At 39.9% G+C, this 9,174-nt stretch overlaps 1 long non-coding RNA gene across 1 annotated transcript; it reads right to left on the bottom strand.

The window, feature by feature from the left end:
• Positions 1-2,711: 2,711 nt before the first annotated feature.
• On the bottom strand, positions 2,712-3,344 carry LOC109220301. The gene is made up of 2 exons (XR_002067062.1): positions 3,257-3,344; positions 2,712-3,170 (listed from the first exon to the last, which is right to left on the bottom strand). It is a non-coding gene; the product is annotated as an uncharacterized LOC109220301 (long non-coding RNA).
• Positions 3,345-9,174: the final 5,830 nt, after the last annotated feature.

The following is a 9,174-nucleotide window of genomic DNA, read 5'->3' as shown; positions in this document are numbered from 1 at the left end:
TGCATTATTCGTACTGACGTCCCTTTTGCCTGGGAATGCTATATTTCATGCCCGTAGGTCCCGATAGACAGGTCGAGAGCCCTCCAAGTGGGCTATCAGCTCAACGGAAGATGTTGGTGCGCTCCATTTGCTTCGTAGTTGCTTGCTTGTTTAGTATGATTTAGATGTGTACTATTTGGTGTGGCAGGACTTTGTCCCGAACTTTATAAAAATTATGTATTCTTAGAGGCTTGTAGACAGATGTCATGTACCTAAAAGGTGGGGGATTTGCATCTATACACGCTTTTTGGGTCACGTTTTAACTTGTGCCTGCTTTGCAAAAAAAATTGCAAGCGTACTTGCTTATTCGCGTAACTTCAGCATACGGGGCTGAAGTAGCAAAGGCAATCACGCAAAACTTCAGCATTCAAGTAGACGGGCCTGAAGTAGCAAGTGTGCTGAACCAAGTGTGCTGAAGTTTTTGTTTGAAATTGTTGAACTTAAGCATAGTAGTTGAAGTTTTGTTCTCTATTTGCTGAAGTTTTTGTTTGTAAATGCACTAAATAAGCTGAAGTTTTTTTTGTCCTGGATTCATTAGTTTTGACATTAAGCTTTTTCAAAAACTTCAGTAGAAGATGCTGAAGTTATTTAGTTCATTTATATAAACTTCGACACGAAAATAAGCTGAAGTTTTTTTGTCCTGGATAAGCTTTTTCAAAAACTTCAGCAGAGATGCTGAAGTTATTTAGTTCATTTGTAAAAACTTCAGCACTAAATAAGCTTAAATTTTTTTGTCCTGGATTCATTAGTTTTGTCATAAAGCTTTTTCAAAAACTTCAGCAGAAGATGCTGAAGTTATTTAGTTCATTTGTAAAAACTTCAGCACTATATAAGCTGAAGTATTTGAAAAAGCTTTCTAACATTATTAGATTGTCAATAGTACCTAATCATAAATTTTGAAAATAATAAACGTGAAAAGAAAAGAATTATCATGAAAAAAATGTGACCTTAAACTTCCAGCACGTGGAAATATTCACAAATTATTATCTACTAACTTACGTAATTATTTATAATTTATTTTTAAATAATCTGATAAACATACTTATGGCAATCATCCCATAAACTGAAGTCTCATAGCAGCACCAACAGCAGCAGAAGACAGAAGAAGAAGAAGAAGAAGAAGAAGAAGAAGAAGAAGAAGAAGAAGAAGAAGAGGAGGAGGAGGAGGAGGAGGGGGGAGGGCTGAAGTTGTTTAAAAAGTGGGTGGGTACAAGTTAAAACTTTTTAAGAAAATGGGTATAGGTTAAAAGGGGGCGACCAAATAGGGCGCTCCGTGCAATTTTTACCTAAAATATTGTATGGCCTTGTCGGCCTATGTTCAGTATACGAGTTTTTATTTTGGTCTTATAGGCCCGTATGTCTTATGTATAAGTTGGTACCACATGTTGTATTCTACTTATCTTACGGCAGCCTTCCAGCTCAGTTATCTATGATAGTATGATATGAAAAGATGCGTTATGTTGGTACTCGATTGAGTAAGGTACCAGGTGCCCGTAGCGGCCCATCGGTTTGGGTCGTGACAAAAATATTCTCCTTCCAGTAAACGTTGATATGCAGTTGATGTCGGGCGAGATTTGCGCTGTAACATCAGGTTAAGGGCGAATAGTAAGGCTCTCCGGTTATCGGTTCTAGCCGTCTTTTCCCCTAGTCTCGGCCCTTCACTCTGCTCGGACCCGATGCTCGGTTGTGTCCGATACCGGGTGCACCATTTGTCCTCCCCGGGCTCTGAGGTGCAGGTGCCCTCGGTACTACTCGAGGTCATATCGGGTTGCACTATCCTCTCGTTTGTTTATCGGGAAATCGAGGGTAACTTTTATCCCTGGTTCTACCCGTACACAATAATATTATTTTTTTACTGCGCGAATAGACCAATTTTACAAATTATTATTGCTATTTAGTTGTTATAACTCTATACCAATTGGAAACACCTAAGAAACGTTTTATGAGTTTTACCTGCTAATAATAATATAAAAAATTTAATTATATTGATTTGATTTATATACGTATATAAATAGCACTCTTAAAATTCAGTTAACTAAGACTATAATATCAATATTTATATTGATATTTATAACCATAATACTCTTAAAGTTTAGTATGCAATATACATCTATTTTTATTAATTATCTCCACTCTTTTATATTGAAACGGTTGGCGCACCGCGCAGGGATGTATATACTAGTTTAAGAAATATAGTATAGAAAATAATCTTGCTTCGGAGGAATACCTCTATAAAATTTAAAAAAAAATTTCAGTCAGGCGATAACATACACAAATGAACAGTTTACAAAAGTATTTGTTTAGTTAACCATAAAAACAAAACCTCGGCACACAGAGATGAAACTGAATATGCTACACATTATGTAGAATAGTAACCCCAAAACCCAACTAAGTTTACGACAGCAATCAATATCTAAATTTACTTTTTGTTTTTATCAATTAACTTCTAATATGCACTCATTTAGGCACTTTGATTTTTTTTTTTTTTAAAAAAAACCATTGATATGAATTGGTGCAAAGGTGCATAAAATCCTTTTTACGTGCAAGAAAAGTGGACATTTAACAAACTTTTTACAGTATTCCCTTCTGCTTCCGTTTGACTCAAGTTTTATTCCTTCATCTACTTTTTCCTCTTCAAATATAATCTTCCAACCCAAATTAACGCAAAAAAGTGAACGCTAAGCTGCCTATGCTTGACAAGCCAACAATATAAACAATGCTTCAGGTCATAAAATACCAGAAGATATATAATCAGCCAAAGCAACTAAAATAAAATAAATCTAATAAACAAATTCGACAACACTCTGTTTCAGTTGAAACCTACAATCCTGGATATTTCAGTTCTAGAGGGCTACTCTTCTGTAAGTTCCATAATATCGGAAGGAAGAAGCTCTTTGAGGCAAGCCAAGATTTTCAGTCTCAGCTCCTAGTTTCACCTAAACTCGATTTCATTAATGCCGACGAAGCCTACTGTCTGTCTGTATCAATTCATCTTCAGGTGATAGACGTATGTGCAAAGTTCTAGATACTCCAAGTAAGAAATCACCAAGAACACAAGCCTCAAGGCCAGTCCATGAAAAACAACCCTTCTTCAGATCCAAGCCATGCACCTTGCATATGTTTCCCCACTCCTGGGCGACATGTTAGAAATTGGACATTTTCTATCATGGGAAAAGAGGTGTTTTTGGAGGAATATGGACGCAAAGGCTGGTAATACCTTCAGTTTTTGGCCAGCGTACAACTGTGGGGATCGTATCCATGAATTTATCTTCGAATAGTAATTCGCCAGATTTCATACTCCATAGCCGCAAATGATAGTCCTCTCCACCTGGCAAGAATGTCTTTAGAAAGTAGTTCACATTTTCTCGCACACAGATAAACAATACAAGTCATAAAGCCATAGCTACCTGACGATCTTGCGGGTCCCCGGTACGTAGCCCCCTCCTCGACTCGAGTTGTCCGCTCGGGTACACAGTCTAGAACATATACCCAGGTTTTGAACCTAGAATAACTTGACCTCATGCCGGATCTCTAGTAGGAACGCTTATTTGCATCACGTGCATATGACTTAGGGGACTCAACACAGGGGTTGGGTCCGTCTAGGACAGGTGTACCCGGAATAATGGACCATCCTGATGCATCATACTTGTGCATTTATCTGTTTTGGACTCGCATGCTGACCGGCTTTGAATATCCGGAGAAATTGAAAAAAAACAAAAGGGGGAAAGAGAAAATAGTAGTGTAGAGAGTTAATTACCTATATTAAAAAAATCAATGTCCAAGTAGTGCCGAAATTCTGCCGGATTTTTGAGAAAAATGAAAGAACAAAGAGAAGTATTTTTTTTTTAGTTTAGTTAGTTTCGTTTAGTTTGTTTTGTTTGCCAATGGAAAAGAAAAACAAAAAGAGTTTTATTTTCAAATTAGTTTGTTTTATTTGCCACTGAAAAAGAAAATATAAAAAGAGTCTTGCTTTCAGAAATAGTGTATTTGCCAACAAAAAAAAACAAAGAGTCTTGCTTTCAGAAATAGTGTATTTGCCAACAAAAAAAAACAAAGAGTCTAGTTTTCGAAGATAGTTAGTTTTATTTGCCCGAACTACGCAGGTTTGATTCTCACCGGATGTGAGATACGTAGGCAACCCTCATCGGGTCCAACCTCCCCTTTGCAAAAATAGCCAAAAAATGCCAGAATTTTTAACTTCGTTATGAATAAGTCGGGTGACGCCATTCTTGCCAAAAATAAGTCAAATGTCCCTAAAAGGGCGCCAGAAGGCCGTTTTTGCAGGAACAGCCACCTTGGGTCATTTTCAACGGTTAGCGGGCACAGCCTTAAAATCTTCTTTACGAAGTGCTGAAAGGCCGTATCCGCAAAAACTGGCTGCTTGTTTTAAATTGGAAATTTGAACAAAATAGTGTCATGTTATTTTTTCCTATTAGGTCAAAATAAGTGATTAAATCACCTTAATAAATGTGCAGGATGAGCACGATTCAAAATGAACCTTTCTCAATCATGACTAAAACCCCTCTGGAGTTGTGTCTATGGTAGAACGATCTGGGTAAAGAAGGACAGGACGAGGTCAAAAAGTATTTAAAAGGGCTTACTGGTCTGTTAGAGATTGTGCCTCGGGGAGACATCATCAGAGCATTGGTCACATGTTGGGACCCGGCACATAACGTCTTCCATTTCTCGGACTTTGAACTAACCCCGACCTTGGAAGAGATAGCCGGGTACATTGGAAATAATGAGGTGCCTTTAAGACAAAAATACTTGGTTGCCCCAAGAACTGTAGCTGTGCACAGGTTCTTAGACTCACTAAAGATAATCAGGACGGTCCACAATCCGGACTTGGCAAAGGGTTTTTGTACTCCACACTTCATATACCACAGATATGGCTACATAAGAGGGTTCAACGACCCAAAAAACAAGATATGTAGTAAAGGAAACCGCCAAAAATGGGAAGAACATAGGCATTTTGCTTTTATGGTGGTTTTTCTGGGACTTTTGGTATTTCCGAGGAAAGATGGAAACATTGACATAAAAATAACCGGGGTCGTCAATACTTTAATGACTCAAGCCAAAAGCACTCTTGCACCCATGATAATAGCTGAAATCTTTCGAGCTCTCACAGCCTGCAAAGCCGGAGGGAACTTCTTTGAAGGGTGCAACCTCTTGTTGCAAATGTGGATGACTGAAGACATGTGCCATCGTCCTCAATTCCTGAGTTATGGTTCATCTGAGAAAACCTGCATAGGGGAGTTCTACACAAGGATTGACGGGGTCAGCTTACCTAAAGGAGTAACCGCCTGGACATCATACTTTCGGACTCTCACTGCCAGTCAGATGCAGTGGACGCTTGGATGGTTACCCGTTGATGAAATCATGTACATGTCAGCGGCTAGGTCGCATTTTCTTTTGATGGGACTTAAGAGCATCCAGCCTTACGCTCTATATCGGGTTTTGAGACAACTTGGGAGATGCCAAATAGTGCCACAAGATGAGGATCTTAGTGCTCAGGTAATTGAGATTAGCCCTGACGGACAGTTTCCTGAAGCAAGAGTCTGCCAGATTTGGAACGAATGTCAATACTTAAAAGCAAATACTTGCATACAGGATCGGGCCAAAGGCGAAGTGTCGCCAGGATATCTTGCTTCGTATAGGAGAGAACATGAGTACGAGAGGCCAGCTAAAAGACCACACCTCCAGGACTTTGTCGAATCATCACAGGATCAGTAGGGTTGGTTAGAAAAAGAAAGGGAATACAGGGCCCGCATAGGAGCATTGGAAAAATAGGTCCAAGACCTCTAGTTTAAAAATAGCGTGCAAGCCGCGGCTGATGAGGGTGAGAGAAAGAAATTGGCCAAAGAGAATGAAGCCTTACGAGCCCAAATCCAAAAGATGAAGCTAGTGGCCGAAAATCCCGTCAGGAGTGCCAAAGATGCAAAGCTTATAGAAAATCTAAGGCAAAAAGTGAATGACTATAGTTTTGACCTCAACAAGGCAGAAAGGGAATTAGCCGGGGTTCGGAAACAATTGGCTAAAAACGCGGAAGAACGGGCCCGCATGGTTAAGTAGTTGAAAGAAGAATACGATAATGAGGTCACGGGATTAAAGAAAAAGGTCATCGCCACAGAGAACAAGATGATCAAACAGGCAAAAGAATTCAAAGATGAAAGAGAGCACTGCTACACGGCATTGGCACAATTAGAAATGGACTTGCAACAACTCCAGGAACAAAACCAGGTAGCCGAGCAAACTTTGTAGGCTAGGGCCCAACAGATAGGGCGGTTGCTTCAGGAAAAAGGCAGAATTAGAGAGAGAATCTTAACCGTTGCTCACTCCATTACTAGGAAATGCCAAGTGTGCGAGAATATGACTCGTACCACCTTCTTTGCATCTGTGATGATATTTGTGAAGCAGATAATGAGTGACCTGGACAGACTTCAAGGGGAACTTGCATATAGGCCCGCGGCGAGACCGAACGATGTCCCGCGGGCACCAGGAGCTTTAATGTATTCATGATTGTCATTTGAGTCTGTATTTCCTATTCTACTAGAGTTTGTCATTTGAGTCTGTATTTCCTTTGCTACTAGAGTCTGTCAGTTGTCTGANTATATATATATATATATATATGTATGTATATGGGATATGGCAAAGGTTATGGCGTTATATACGCACTACCACTTGATCAGCTGGTATACGTTGATGATTTTGCCCACAGCGGACGGATGATATGATGGGATGCCCTCAGAGGCACGATGATGTTATGACACATGTACCTATGCACGACATGACATTCATACGCATGTGCATGACACTATAATTATTTCACGAGTTACAGAGTTATGAAGACTTACAGGTTGAGTCACTTACTCTATTTTTCTTCCATGTCTGTTATGTACTTATTTATGTGCCTTACATACTCGGCGCATTATTCGTACTGATGTCCCTTTTGCCTAGGAACGCTACATTTCATGCCCGTAGGTTCTGATAGACAGGTCGAGAGCCCTCCAAGTAGGCTATTAGCTCAACGGAAGATGTTGGTGCGCTCCATTTGCTCCGGAGTTGCTTGTTTGTTTAGTATGATTTAGACGTGTACTGTTTGGTGTGGCAGGACTCTGTCCCGAACTTTATGAAAATTATGTATTCTTAGAGGCTTGTAGACAGATGTCATGTACCTAAAAGGTGGGGGATTTGCATCTATACCCGCTTTTTGGGTCACATTTTAACTTGTGCCTACTTTGCAAAAAAAACTGCAAGCGTACTTGCTTATTCGCGTAACTTCAGCATTCGGGGCTGAAGTAGCAAAGGCAATCACGCAAAACTTCAGCATTCTAGTAGACGGGCCTGAAGTAGCAAATGTGCTGAACCAAGTGTGCTGAAGTTTTTGTTTGTAATTGTTGAACTTAAGCATAGTAGCTGAAGTTTTGTTCTCTATTTGCTGAAGTTTTTGTTTGTAATTGCTGAACTTAAGCATAGTAGCTGAAGTTTTGTTCTCTATTTGCTGAAGTTTTTGTTTGTAAATGCACTAAATAAGCTGAAGTTTTTTTGTCATGGATTCATTAGTTTTGTCATTATGCTTTTTCAAAAACTTCAGCAGAAGATGCTGAAGTTATTTAGTTCATTTATATAAACTTCGACACTAAATAAGCTGAAATTTTTTTGTCCTGGATAAGCTTTTTCAAAAACTTCAGCAAAGATGCTGAAGTTATTTAGTTCATTGGTAAAAACTTCAGCACTAAATAAGCTTAATTTTTTTTGTCCTGGATTCATTAGTGTGACGACCCAAAGGGTCATCACCGGATTTCTCTCTTTTTCCGTGCTTCCGAGGCCTTGAAAACCTCACCTTTAGTCGCCTGGATTTGCATGCGCAGTCCGAGCTCTTAGCCGGAAAGATTATATGTTAAATTCTGTGAAAAAATTTTAAAATGTGGCTTTAAAATGATTAAAGTTGACTTCGGTCAACATTTTTGGTAAACGGACCCGGACCCGTGATTCGACGGTCCCGGAGGGTCCGTAGAAAAATATGGGACTCGGGCATGTGCCCGGAGTCGAAATCCGAGGTCAAGAACGTGAGTAAAAGAATTTTTCTGTGAAATTATTTTTCTGAAATTATTAAGGAAAATGGAAATGAAAATTGATTAAAAGATTATGGTATCGGGCTCGTATTTTGGTTCTGAAGCCCGGTACAAGTCTTAAATATGTGTTAAGCGCTTTCTGTAATGTTTGGTCGAAAACAGACGTCATTTGGCGTGTTTCGGACCTAAACATCTAAAATTTGAAGTTTATGAAGTTAGAATGAAAAATGATGATTTTGAGGGTTGATTCATTGATTTTGATGTTGTTTTGGCAATTTGATCGCTCGGTTAAGTTCGTATGAGGTTGTTGAGTTAGTGTGTGTGTTTGGTTAGGAGCCCCGAGGGCTCGGGAGTGATTCGGAGGTGGTTCGGGATGTTTTTGGCCTTAGAGAAAGTTGCAGAAAATCTGCAATTTTTGCACAGTTGTTCCCTCCTTCGCGATTGCAATCTTCAGCCCGCGTTCGCATTCCTTTGGCTTTTTTCTCTTCCGCGTTCGCGTACTCAGTCACGCGATCGCATAGCTTCAGCATTTCCTTCAATGCGTTCGCACCAGTAGACTCGCGTTCGCATAGACCAAACTTTTGGACCCCCAGTATTTCTTCTACGCGTTCGCGTTACTATCCACGCGATCGCGATGACCAGTCAGAGGGACCGTTCGCGATCGCACCCCTATTTCCGCGATCGCATAGGGAAAATTCGCCCAGTTATTTCTAAAGCCTAAAAACAGACCATTAACGGGATTTTTCACCCAAAACACACGAGTTCATCTTCTCCACGGCACCTAGGCGATTTTTAGAGCTATCCTTCATCAAAGCTTCTTGGGTAAGTATTATCTAACTCGTTTTCTTCATTTTCTATCATCATTTATCAAATTCCTAGACCTAAATCATGTAGTTCATGGTAAGAATTGGGGAAAAGGGTAGAATTAGGGCTTTTCAATTTTCTTTGATTTAGACCTCGTTTTGGGGTTGAATTTGAAAACAAATTGTATATCCGGGCTCGTGGGGGAATGGGTGACATGGAATTGGTTCGAACCTCGTGTTTTGACCAAGCGGGCCCG

This window comes from Nicotiana attenuata, unplaced genomic scaffold, assembly GCF_001879085.1.
Source record: "Nicotiana attenuata strain UT unplaced genomic scaffold, NIATTr2, whole genome shotgun sequence".
Lineage (NCBI taxonomy): Eukaryota > Viridiplantae > Streptophyta > Magnoliopsida > Solanales > Solanaceae > Nicotiana > Nicotiana attenuata.
Note: the sequence above shows the minus strand (reverse complement) of the source record. Positions and strands in the feature narration are given on the sequence as shown.